General features: G+C 33.7%; 1 pseudogene; it reads left to right on the forward strand.

The window, feature by feature from the left end:
* Window positions 1-1711: 1711 nt before the first annotated feature.
* On the forward strand, window positions 1712-7976 carry LOC148598790 (uncharacterized; annotated as a pseudogene).
* Window positions 7977-12168: the final 4192 nt, after the last annotated feature.

The raw sequence follows: 12168 nt of genomic DNA on the forward strand, positions 1-12168 counted from the left end.
TCCCATTTGGTTCACCCAAGTTATTTGCCTTTCAAAAAATATCCTTCCTTTTTATCATTTTGTTAGAGCAAGATAACCGCGATAGCCATTTGTTGTGTGGAAAACCTCTTTTGTTTTGATATATGGCGTTTTATGCCCTAATGAATTTTTTTTCTGGATAAAGTATCCATTAACATAACATTTGTAAGAGATATAAGAAACCATAAAAACGTTAGATTACTTTTTAATCAAATGAATTGGTAGACTAGTAAGAAATTTTACCATCGGCTCCTGTGTGGAAACCGCAACGGACCTTTTTTTGATATTTATTTCTCCAATGAGGTATGCTTTCGATTTCACCAGGAGGAGTAGACCTACATGATTGTAGATCTAGAATTGGTTGAACGGGCAAAACTGTACCAGCTTTGTGTAATCAACTACGACTACAGATATTACACAAAGCTATAAAATTTGAAAATATGTAATGAAAATTTTCACAATCCTATATTGGACACGTTTTTACAGGTTCTTTTTTACAAATATTATGGGAAGTTGGAAGTTTAAATTAGTCATTTTTGGCGACATATTTCTGCCTTTTCCTTTTGTCTGTTCTCTTTTTATAAAACTGGTGCTATAATTTACTTTGTTTTGTTTTTCTATGATCAGAAATATGTAATACACTGATGAACGAAACTTTTAATGAGTCGGTTTAATATATCACGCTATGGAGAACGAGATTCTTTGACATTTTCACTTATTTTTTAAGATTCTCTTCCCGCTTTTGAAGACGTATAAATGGGAAACTGGAGATTTCATTAAATTACCTTGTGAAACATGTGAAAGGTTAAAGTGAAAATTATAAACTTAATTTTGAATTTTTTTCTTTTAGTACAAATTAGTGAGTAGCTAGGTAACTTGTTTTCAAGGCTTATTCTTTTTGTTTGTTTTGATAGAAAGAAAAATGTTGTGTGGACATGAAGCGAAGATAGTGTAGAATGGGAAACTGGATGTTTTATGTCAATATTCATGATAATTTTATGTTAAGTTTTTATTGTTAATTTAGTAGGTATGAATAGTTGTTATTGTTGATTTAATAAGTACGAGATCTCGTTCCCTGATGCGCTTGTTAATATGAGATTTCAAGTAGTTGCAAAATCCTTGCTAAAATTCTCACATAGTTCCTAAAGTAAGGTAAACATTGCAAAGTACTTTTTGTTCTTTTGTGTGTTTCCTTTTTTGGTTTTATTTTATTATGTTTTCAACTTCCTGGAAGCCTCCACTATACACGCTGGGTAACACGCATCTGATAGCCATTGCTTTTTTATGTTTACATATAACCACAGGGGCTTGGTGAGTATTTTTAGTAACATATATGCCCGCTAGGCAATGGGAACCTCGAAAAAAAAAATAAAGGGAATTTACAAGTTGCCTACCGCCTTTTTTCAAATTGAGTTTTTTCTCGCAAGAAATAGTTATGTGACTAATTTCTGGTCGCCAAAATCGAGTTGATATGTTGATGCATTCTATTTCTGTAATAACCAACCCTACACTAAACTTCACTTTAAACATCGATTTACCCAGTTTTTCCACCAGATTCCAGACGACGGACGACTGCTATGACCGGAAGTGAAAGTATTGGCGCTCTGCACTAAATACATCCCTTCGTGTGTTTTTGGGAGTTTTCATTAAGATATCGATAAATACCAACGTGCACCTAAAGAAAGTACGGGAAATGAAGGAAGAACAGACCCAAGCCTTAATCTTGGCGGAAAAAGGGCACAACTTGTTTCTGACCGGCGCAGCCGGGACTGGGAAGACTTATACACGGGAAAATTGTAGATATTCTGTTAAGTGATGAAAAAAAAAGGTTGCTATTACAGCTTCCACGGGGAAAGCGGCCAGTGTCCTTAGAGAAAAACTGTGCGATAACAGTACAGTGACAACTATTCACAGGTTTTCAGGGATTTTAGATGGGCGCTATCAAAATGAAGAAATCTAAAAATTAATGAACATTTTGAAAGACAAATATCAAATATTATTAATGTAAACACTGTAATTGATGAAATATCCATGATCAGCTGCAAGACCTTTGATCAACTAGAGTTTCTCTTCAGAAACATAAGAAAAGTTAATAAACCATTTGGTGGGATCCAGATAATTTTAGCTGGAGACATGAGGTAGCTACCACCAGTTCCTAACAAAGAGTACGAAGATGATGGCAGTTTGTTCATAGCATCTAGTTTATTAGACAATTTTCATGTTGTCAACTTAAAAATTGTGCAACGCCAAGAAGAAGAAGACCTAATTAAGGCCATCTATGAAGTATCATGTAAAATCAGATTTTAGTCACACTCATATATTCTCTTCATCATTCAAAATAAAAAAAAACAATATTATTTGGGCAATTAAAACCATCAACTATGAGGAGGGCTATTTCTAATTGTTTTTGATTTCTATTTTTTTAATTCAAAAGTTTGAAATCAAAACAGTATCATCATAACAAGAGGCAATGTAAGAAATCAGTCTTTGAAAGGACTGATATTTTCTGAATGCAAAGAGCAGTATATGTATATTTTTTGCTTCATTTAATTGCTGAATCAGGTTATAAAATGCTTTTGCCTGGATGTTTAATAAGAAAAAAAAAGTATTTAAAAAGTGTTTTAAATACTTTTTGTAGAGAAATAATCCTTCTTGATTTGTTCTTGTTTTTGTAGGGGGTTATAAATCAAAACCAATCTGACATATACTCCTGAAAGTTCAATGGTTTATACCAAAACTTAACAGTATTACGACCACTTGGAAGTAAATTTTAGATTCTCATCTTAAACTGAAATAGTGTGAGGTAGTGATGATTTGATTTCCAACTCTCATAATTTCAATGAATTTAAACAATATACTGAAACATGCCAAATAAAATATGATGTAAAATAAAGACCAAAGTATGTGTGTGTGTGTGTGTGTTGAGGGGGGGGGGGTAGGGAATCTCAATAAAAGACCAAAGTTCCATAGGCAGGTGGGTAGTGGTAAGGAATCTAAATAAAAGACCCAACTATTGGGGGGAGGTTGTAGAGTACCTAGAACAAAGTGGGAGATAGAGAATCTAAAAAAATACTTTTATGTGGCCTGAAAGGTAAATCGAACCTTTCAAATATATTTTAATGTGTGATTTAAAGGTATTTGTGTACAAACTATTCATCTGCACATTATATGGCAAAGATGTTTACTCTTACTATTAAGTCAACCAGAATAAAAGTGTATGAAGCAAGCAACCATGCATATCATTTCATAAGACCAAACAAAAACTATTGGTGGTTCTGATTACGTCAACATAATAGGGTTGGATTATTGTTCATTTGTTTTGTTGTTTCCTTTTTTATTTTCACATTATGTCTATGGGAGAGACATTGTGCCTTAACTGTTTCAAAAAACTATTATTTAGGAGAGATCACTCATTTGTTTGCCTTGAACTTTGATGTGGATATGTGGAATGCAAGAAAACTCTGTGAGATGGAAGGTATAAATGCTGTACTGTTTCTCAACAACTAATCCCACTATTTACCTTTATATAGGTTTTCCGAAATTTGTAAGAGTTAATTATTCTTAACAGGGGTTCTATGACAAAACAGGGACTACACTGAAAATATCATCTCTTTATATGTATTTAGTTTAAAATTTCCATGTCTTTACTCATAAACTTTTACATGGACGGTGTAATGTATTCCTGAAAATCCTTTGATGCCAGAAATTTTGCATTTTGGAATAACCCTTGCAAATGGGAGATAACCTACAATAAAATGTATGTCTGATGTAAGGAGAGAGTAGTATTACTGTATAAATCTAAACCTACCAAGACAACATAGTATTCATTGCTTAATTATTTATCTAATGTGTTGGTTGACAAATCTTTCAAAGGTTGTCTCTTCATTTTTTTAGGAATCTCAATGTCAAAACTATATGGATCAGCAGTTGGTAAGCCAGTGTTTGACTTTCGCCCTCTTGACTTGCTCGACTGCCCTAAAATTACACTGGTCATGGTAGATTTGTATGTGTTATAGTTAGGATTTCTTGTATTACCATTGTGTAGTCCCCGGACCTGACAAAAGTTATTTTCTATAATGGTGTATGAATTTGACATATTTCAATAAATGTTGAGATTAGGCTATCTACATCATCCAAACATTTTTTCCCAGGTAAACGCTTTTTCTTTTCTTTTTGAGTAATGAGTAAATTCATTATTTCTTCTCTCCATGCCCGATACCAGAGTAAAATATTGTTCTGATATTTATAAGTTTTGATTTGCATGCCATTTTGGGATAATATCAATCTTGGGTTTCTGAAAATTAATATCAACTGGCTTGTGTTTTCAAGGAAATCAACTGCACTGTCAAATATTGTTCCATTTTTCAAAGATGCTTGACAATGTTTCATCAGGTTGTGCATGTCAACGTCAAGCATCTCCTCAGCCAGGTGGTTTCTCATTTTTTCTGCAGAATCTGGATGTAAATGAGATTGTGTTATTTTATAGTGTATCCGTCTTTAATTAGTTCGTTCATCCCATTTCGCTGCATCAATCCATTGATCTCAAACTATAAAATGTCCATTTTCAATGATTTAGTTTTTTAATATTATGTGAAAAATCTTGAGGATGTGCAACTCTTCTTGTTGGATCTACAAGGTTTTTACTCCAGTAACTCTTGGACTGAGCATCTTTTTCATTTTCAAAGTGAAGTTTAATAAAGTCTCTGTTTTGCTCACCTCCATCTTGCAATATATAATCAACACAAAGCCCCAAAACTGCAGCTGGGAAATTAATTCCCATATTATTAAATATAGCTCTGATGCTGTAACTCCTGCTGTGGGAAAGTGTGCAACAGGAAATCTAAATCCTGTGTAGCCCAAAAATAAATCTGCAGGACTTGGGAGGCTAAAGTCTGCTGCACAGTTTTCTCTTTTAATACCCAAAAAGTATGTGCTTCATCACCTGTATCAATCCAACCGATGAGCTCATCTTGTCTTCGTTTTGTATTAATTACTAAGTCTTCTTGTATTTTTGTCTCGTCATGAATCAATCCTCCGTAATAACCAGAGGGAGGCAAACCTTGATTTTTTGCAGTGTTTAGCATCCATCTTAAAAATGTTAACATTTTTTCTTGAATTCCTGGATTTTGGGGTGCAGCACTTTTGTATCTTTGTAGTAAACTTCCAGATGGCAAAATAAATACATTACTATCCTTCAAATCCTGAAATTAGCGAGGGCTTCTAGATCACAGACTTAAACAAGTTTTTATTATATTTTTGTCCCATCTTCCTTGTGTTGGTGCGCTCGCTTGCAAGGCTTGACACTGACTATTTAAGCATGTTTTCATCTCTGGTGTAGCTCCTGGAAATAAAATGTCTAAAATTTTACAAAGATCTGTATCAACATTTTCATCCAAATTAATAAGGTTACTCTGATCAGTGTTTTTGAATTGGTTAACTTTCTACAGTGAACACATGCCTCTCCTAGACAGAACCAATTGAGTACACCCAAGCAGGAATTACAACGCATGCTTTTGTAACTATCTTGATTTTTATTATTTTCATGTATAACTTTAGTTATAATATGGATTGGAATTGCTTTCCTATCAGTAATATGAAGGCCTATACAGACTTTCAGCTGTTTTACAATATAAATGATTTCACTAAATGATTTCAATGTTCCATGGAAATATTTGGATACTCCTAAATTATCAAGGTTTACAGTTGTCCCACGAACTTTCAAATTCCACATCTTTGAAATAAAATTCAGGGTTAGGTCCTTGAAAACTCGTCACCATTGTCAGAAACATCTGTCTTTGAAAACAAGACTGTAGCACAGTCTAAGAAATGTTGTAGGTTTGATGTGTGTATTATTTCATTGTTAAGGATCTCTTTATATAATATTCAAACAAAAACATGTTTTCTTCCACTATCACCCCTAATTTTGGAATGTTTTGCAGCAGGACAAAGTTGCAAAACTACTCGTGAAAACAAACTTTTTGACAGACAGGTAATATTCCTTGAGTTGGCTTATTTTTTGTAATCATCATACAAATTGTCTGTATTAATTTTTCCTTCTGCTGAACTGGAACAAATCCTGAAAATGTAAAAATATCATAGAGTATAACAGATATTAAACAGACTTAAAATTGTCCATATGAAGTTAATAATTATTTCATAATCAATTTATGTTGGGGACTGGGATTACACTGGAGTTGTTACACCCCACCCCCCCACACACACATATACCAAAAAGCCTTCCACACACACACACACACACACACACACACACACACACACACACACACACACACACACACACACACACTTTGACATATTTAGATTTGTGGAACCTCTAACAGTGTACTCTATTAGAGGGTCCAAAAATCTATATAGTGTAAGGTGTGAGTTTTTCAGTCAACATGTAGTTACATGCAGTTTGATGGCTTTATTTGCTACATAAATACTATATTTAGTAGTAATATTTTCATAACCATAATGACCCCCCCCCATCCACCCCCACCCCACGAAGATGAATACGGCCTACCTTGTAAGTAAACACAATTACACACTAAAGCCTGGCCTACAGACAAAAGGCAAGACATGAAAACCAGAGCAATAAAAATATTATAAAGGTGGTTGTTTCAAAAGGACGAGAAATTTTCTCCTCCAACTGCATTTGTCATGATGTCCATGGGGATAATGTACAAGACATCTGTATTTATGATTTATATTTTCAGGACAACAGCAGATCTATCAAGCCAAAGATGAAGGAATTTGTACAGGGTTGACTGGGGAAAAAGTGCTACATTTGAAAGCAGGCTGTCCAGTAATGCTAATCGTTAATTTGTCTGATCATCTTGTAAATGGACTGCCTGGAAGAGTTACTAAAACCAGTAGTGACAGTGTGGAGGTTTTTTTTTAAACTGTTAAGCAGAATGTTACAATAAAACCATTCTCATTTACAAAATACAGTGCAAAGCTTAAGAGAGATGTAGGCAGTGGAGTTTAGATTCCACTGAAGCTAGCTTTCGCCATGACAATTCACAAAGCTCAAGGCATGACAATTGAAAGAGTGATTTTGAATTGTAAAAATATGTTTCAGTACGGGCAGCTTGTTGACGGCTTAAGTAGGGCATGTAGGAAGAAAGGCTTACAAGTAAAACATTTCACAAAAAATCTGTTGCAGAAACCACCACCTTTCCTGGAAGGAAGACTTTTTCATAACAGAACACCAATACCAGTCCATGACATCTTGCTTGCAGTGTTCATACCAGTGAATTTAATTATTCTGATTTACCAAATGTCAGTGGTACAAATGTAAACATACTTTCTGAACCTCAAGACTAACAAGTGAAGATGAACTTGATCTTATTGAAGCAATCAGTCATATTGAAACCAAAATTTGGTAATGAAATGCCAAACGATTTACTTGTCACTAAATTACTTGAAGAGATTATTTTTGTAAGTGCTGAAACAGAGCAACAAATGTGTGAGAATGACACCATTAAATTTCTGCAAGATAATTTACGAAATACTCAGAACTTTGCACAATACTTCTGGGACAAACTGTACCCCATTAAAGACAAATTAGTACAAGCTGAAAATATTTCCAACAAATCATTAACAGAATTTTATAAACAGTACAGCAAATTAGTTACAGGTGAAGCCTACAAGATGCGGGTCAGACATATGTTTGGTCAAAACCCTACTTCTGTACTTATGTAGTATTCAAGTTTACATCCATGTTAAGAAAGCAAATGTTGGAAATTGAGTCTGTACGTATAAAAAAGGATGCACGTGCAAAGGCTGAAAAACAGAGAGGTCAGATTTTTGATGAATCAGTAGGAGGCCATGGGAAAATAAGGTATATTGCTGGTTGGTGTATATATAAACTGAAGGAGAATAGGAAAAAGAAGATACTCAGCATAATGTATAACAGAAAGGAAATTAAGAAAATGGAAGAACTGATAACATAAAAAAACATCCTGGAACATCTTGAGTCAGGTGAAATGGAGCTAGAACATTCAACTGAAAAAGAATCTCTAGAAGAAATTAATAGGACATTAAGAAATGTCACTGATGAATGCTCAGACTTTTTCAAGAAACTAGACAAGAAAATAAGACTTCTACAAACAGAGGCAAATCTAGATTTGTATAGTACAAATTTTTCATCATCTTTAAAAACTGAACTGAAAAATGATTAATCTTTGAGTTCTGAATGGAGAAATCTTTTTTCGAAGTTCAACAGTAAAAGAGAAGATATACTGACAATGCAGGATAATATTGTAGGACAACTGTTTGAAAAATATATCAGAATGAGTATTGGACAATAAGAATATCTACAAAATAAACACACTAAAAAACTTGAAGCAACAAGAAAGCAAATAAAAATGAGGACAGAAGGTAAAAGGCTAAATCCTTGCAATATGAGCACCTTAATAGCTGATAAGAGTGAGAACAAATCAGCCTCCCACAAAATACGTCAGTCAGAACTTATACAAGATAACTGTTTCTTGGAAAATAATTTAAAAAAACAGGAACTTAATCTTCTATGTAAGGCTTATAATGTTCAGGGAAACAAATTTGTTGGCACCAAAACTTGTATCAGTAATTTATTAAGACCTGCAATAATAGGGAGTAATGCAATCTTGCAATCTAATTTCTTATGTGATAGTGACACTGTCATTACATGTATAGAATTAGATGGTAAATCTAGTGATCTCCCTTGTACCAGTATTGGTCCTAGTGACCAAGGTCTGTAAAAATAGAAAGTGAAATGAAAGAATCCCTGCTACTTGTATAGAACAATCTGATGAACCAGTAGTTCAGAAGACTGTAAAAAGAAAGAAACGGACGGGTGTAAAGGGGAAAGGAAAGGGAAAAAAGTGTAAAAAGCTGTAAAATGGCCTTGTGGTATTTGCCAAAATGATGCTAGCACAGATTCTGTAGGATGTGACAGATGTGACACCTGGTTTCATGGGGATTGTTTAAAAATTGAAAATCTTGATGATTTAAATGACGAATGGTTTTGTCACAATTGTAAACAGGAAATGGAAAATGAGAGTGATTGATTAAAACAACCTTTAATGTACATGTTTTCCTTATTTTTTCTTACTATGGAATGGTTTGTTTCAACTGCATGACTGAATATCATCTCATTTTTAAAATATAAGCTGGGACAGTCATTTGATTCTGAAGCAAATAAGGTTTACAGGTTTTGAAAAAAAAATAAATCTTGATCTGTCATAACATATCAGAAAAAAAGTTTTCTGTCCTTAATTATATATGAATTTTATTACACATCAGAATAACAATTGCATAAATACTGTAATTTCAGAATTTTTTGTGAGTACTTATTATTAAAATTCTTGAATGATGGAAGCAAATGCGATACAAAATAATGCAATTCCACAGAACTATACATTGAATATTATGGACTTGAATTTAGAATGCTAGTTCTAATTATTTTGATTCGTGCCTAGTCACATTTTTCGAATTAATAAAAACTCACAAAAAAATTCTGAATTTACAGTATTTACACCCACTCCTTCAAAAATTGCATGAAACTTGTCACCCACACAGAACGAAAACCATAATGCAGGTTGATCAATAGCGCAGTCCTAGTATGAATGATACAATTTACAAGGGCGCTTGCAGAAAATAGGCAATTTCATCACACTAACTCCAGTAGGGGAATATAGCTAGTTCATAAGGGTAAGCAGCTCCGGTTCTATGTATACATGTAGGTACATGTATGCTTGCATCACCTTCTGTGGATTAACAAAATATAAGAATATAAAAATATGAAAGTGAATTTTATATGGCCTTAGAGAGGAACTTTTTACTGTCTGTGTGTTTGGGGGGAGTAGGAGCAATAAACATATGAATGACAAGTGATAAGTTTAACAATTATGGATAAGAAGGATACATAATATTTCATATTCGGCCTGAGGTAGCAGGATACATTTGCTATAATTTATTTCACAGAAGTATTTGTATTTTTTTGAAAAGGGGGGTGCAATATTTTTTCCCACTGGTTTACTTCTGTTAATTTAATCTTTTATGGCTTCATTATATTTGATAAAATTAACAAAATCATACCAAGACACTGTTATACAGTCATTTTGCATGTTGTTGAAAGTTGTCTACTTTTTCACTGTGTATTTTGTCACTTTGTATTTCCCACCAAAATCATTTACTGCGGAGTTGTCTTTCTGTACTTACCGATGGTGTTCTTCTCTTGAACTGGATGCATCTAGACATTTTCCAATGATTTCTTCCACTTCCGGTCATAGTAGTGGTCCGTCATCTGGAATCTGGTGGAAAAACTGGGTAAATCGATGTTTAAAGAGAAGTTTAGAGTGTAGTGTTGGTTTATTGCAGAAATAGAATATATCAACTCGATTTTGGCGACCAGAAATTAGTCAAATAGCGAGAAAAAACTCAATTTGAAAAAAAGGCGGTAGGCAACTTGTAAATTCCCTTTAGGTTTTTTCCGAGGTTTCCATTGCCTAGCGTGCATGTATGGTACTAAAAATACTCACCAAGTCCCTGTGATATGACTGCATTAAACGCCAGTGCTTTGATTTGGAATCACGTCCATCAACCCAATAGTTGACTTTTCTGACTTAGGATAAGAAATTGGGTATTTAGGACGTAAACACATTTCCGAATTAGGATAATCAGTGACAGCAAATATAAATTATATTTTATGATACCACCTAGGATTTCTGTGTGTGTTTTTGGTAGATAAAGTGAATGTAATAACAAACGATTAAATGTCATGTTCGCACAGATTGCAATGCATTAGATGCTTATATCATCTGCACTGATTTCTTTCAGCTATATAATGAAGCCGTGTCCTTGTGGTGTTAAGGAGTATCACCTGACAATAACAACAATACATTGCAACTTAAGTCTGCATAGTGCAGTGTTTATTATAGTAATAGGTAAATAAAGGTGTTGCTTGTTTATTTAAATTCCGCTACATTATTCAAGATCTAATATGTAAATGTTCGTTTAAGACCGTCCGCTATTGTGTACGATCACAAAACGACATTTTTGTTACATCGACATGTTTTAGTAAAGCATCATATGAGAGTGCGTAAAGAAGAATATTAATATGCGACATGCGTGGGAAAGAGATCAACTATAGAAATGACATGGACGCACAGGCTGCGGGAACGTCTATATATTATTGTTAGAGATGTCACAAAATGTTATCCTGTATCCGAAATTCTAGGAGGCATGATGGCATTTGTCAAAATAATGAAGGAAACATTAACTGTTGCTTGTGTAACAAAATATTCAAATCCTAACGATACCTGGAAGAGCATGCATAATTATGGTTTGCTATATGTGTATATACTGCATTTTGTTTCTTTTGTTACAGATAATATAACATGCGAGGAAGCCTTCTTTTCGATGCTGCAAAATAACATTTGAAATAATGTTGATCAGCTCATCTGTTAATTATATCGTTTTTTGGTGGGAAAAGCCATATTTTGCCGATAGATTTTGTGTTGTTGGTTGTCTTGTCGGACAGGTCTTCACCAAAATTTGTTTCGTTTCTCTATTTTTCGGAGTCAAAGTTGTTTCATCAAAAGCAACAAACTTTTGGTATCTATTATTAGGCTTATCAAGCTAAAGGTGTTACCTTTGTCTTTTTCTGTAAAAAGAAAAAACGTACGACTTTAACATACTATAAGAAAAATGATATTAAACAATAACTTGAATACCATAAAAAATCCGTTGTCCTGATAGATCAAGATGTCGTCCTTTGCCCGAAGATGTGGTTATAAAAAAGGGGCGTTGCCTTAAAAAATGTCTGGATCATTATTCATAGCTTTCTTTAAATTTTAAAATGAATTACCACGTATGTACACTAAGGATTTGACCATAAAATCTTATATTTGCAAAAGTTCCAACCGAATCATTGCATTTAAATTTAATGTAGTATGCTCTATCCTAAGCATGTGTAATCGTCTGGTAAATATCATTCAAAGTTGAAACTGATGTATTATTTAAATGTATGTGACATTCCGTGATAAAAATCATATTCATGCAATCTTTTTTTTCTTTTGTTAGATTTGTCCATTTTTTTCGGCATCTAAGGCTCTGTTGCCATTCTGCCTTGAAAATGTCCATAACCTGAACATCAAGTTACCG

This window comes from Perna viridis, chromosome 14, assembly GCF_037379345.1.
Source record: "Perna viridis isolate PV_CMFRI_1.1 ecotype Kerala chromosome 14, ASM3737934v1, whole genome shotgun sequence".
Lineage (NCBI taxonomy): Eukaryota > Metazoa > Mollusca > Bivalvia > Mytilida > Mytilidae > Perna > Perna viridis.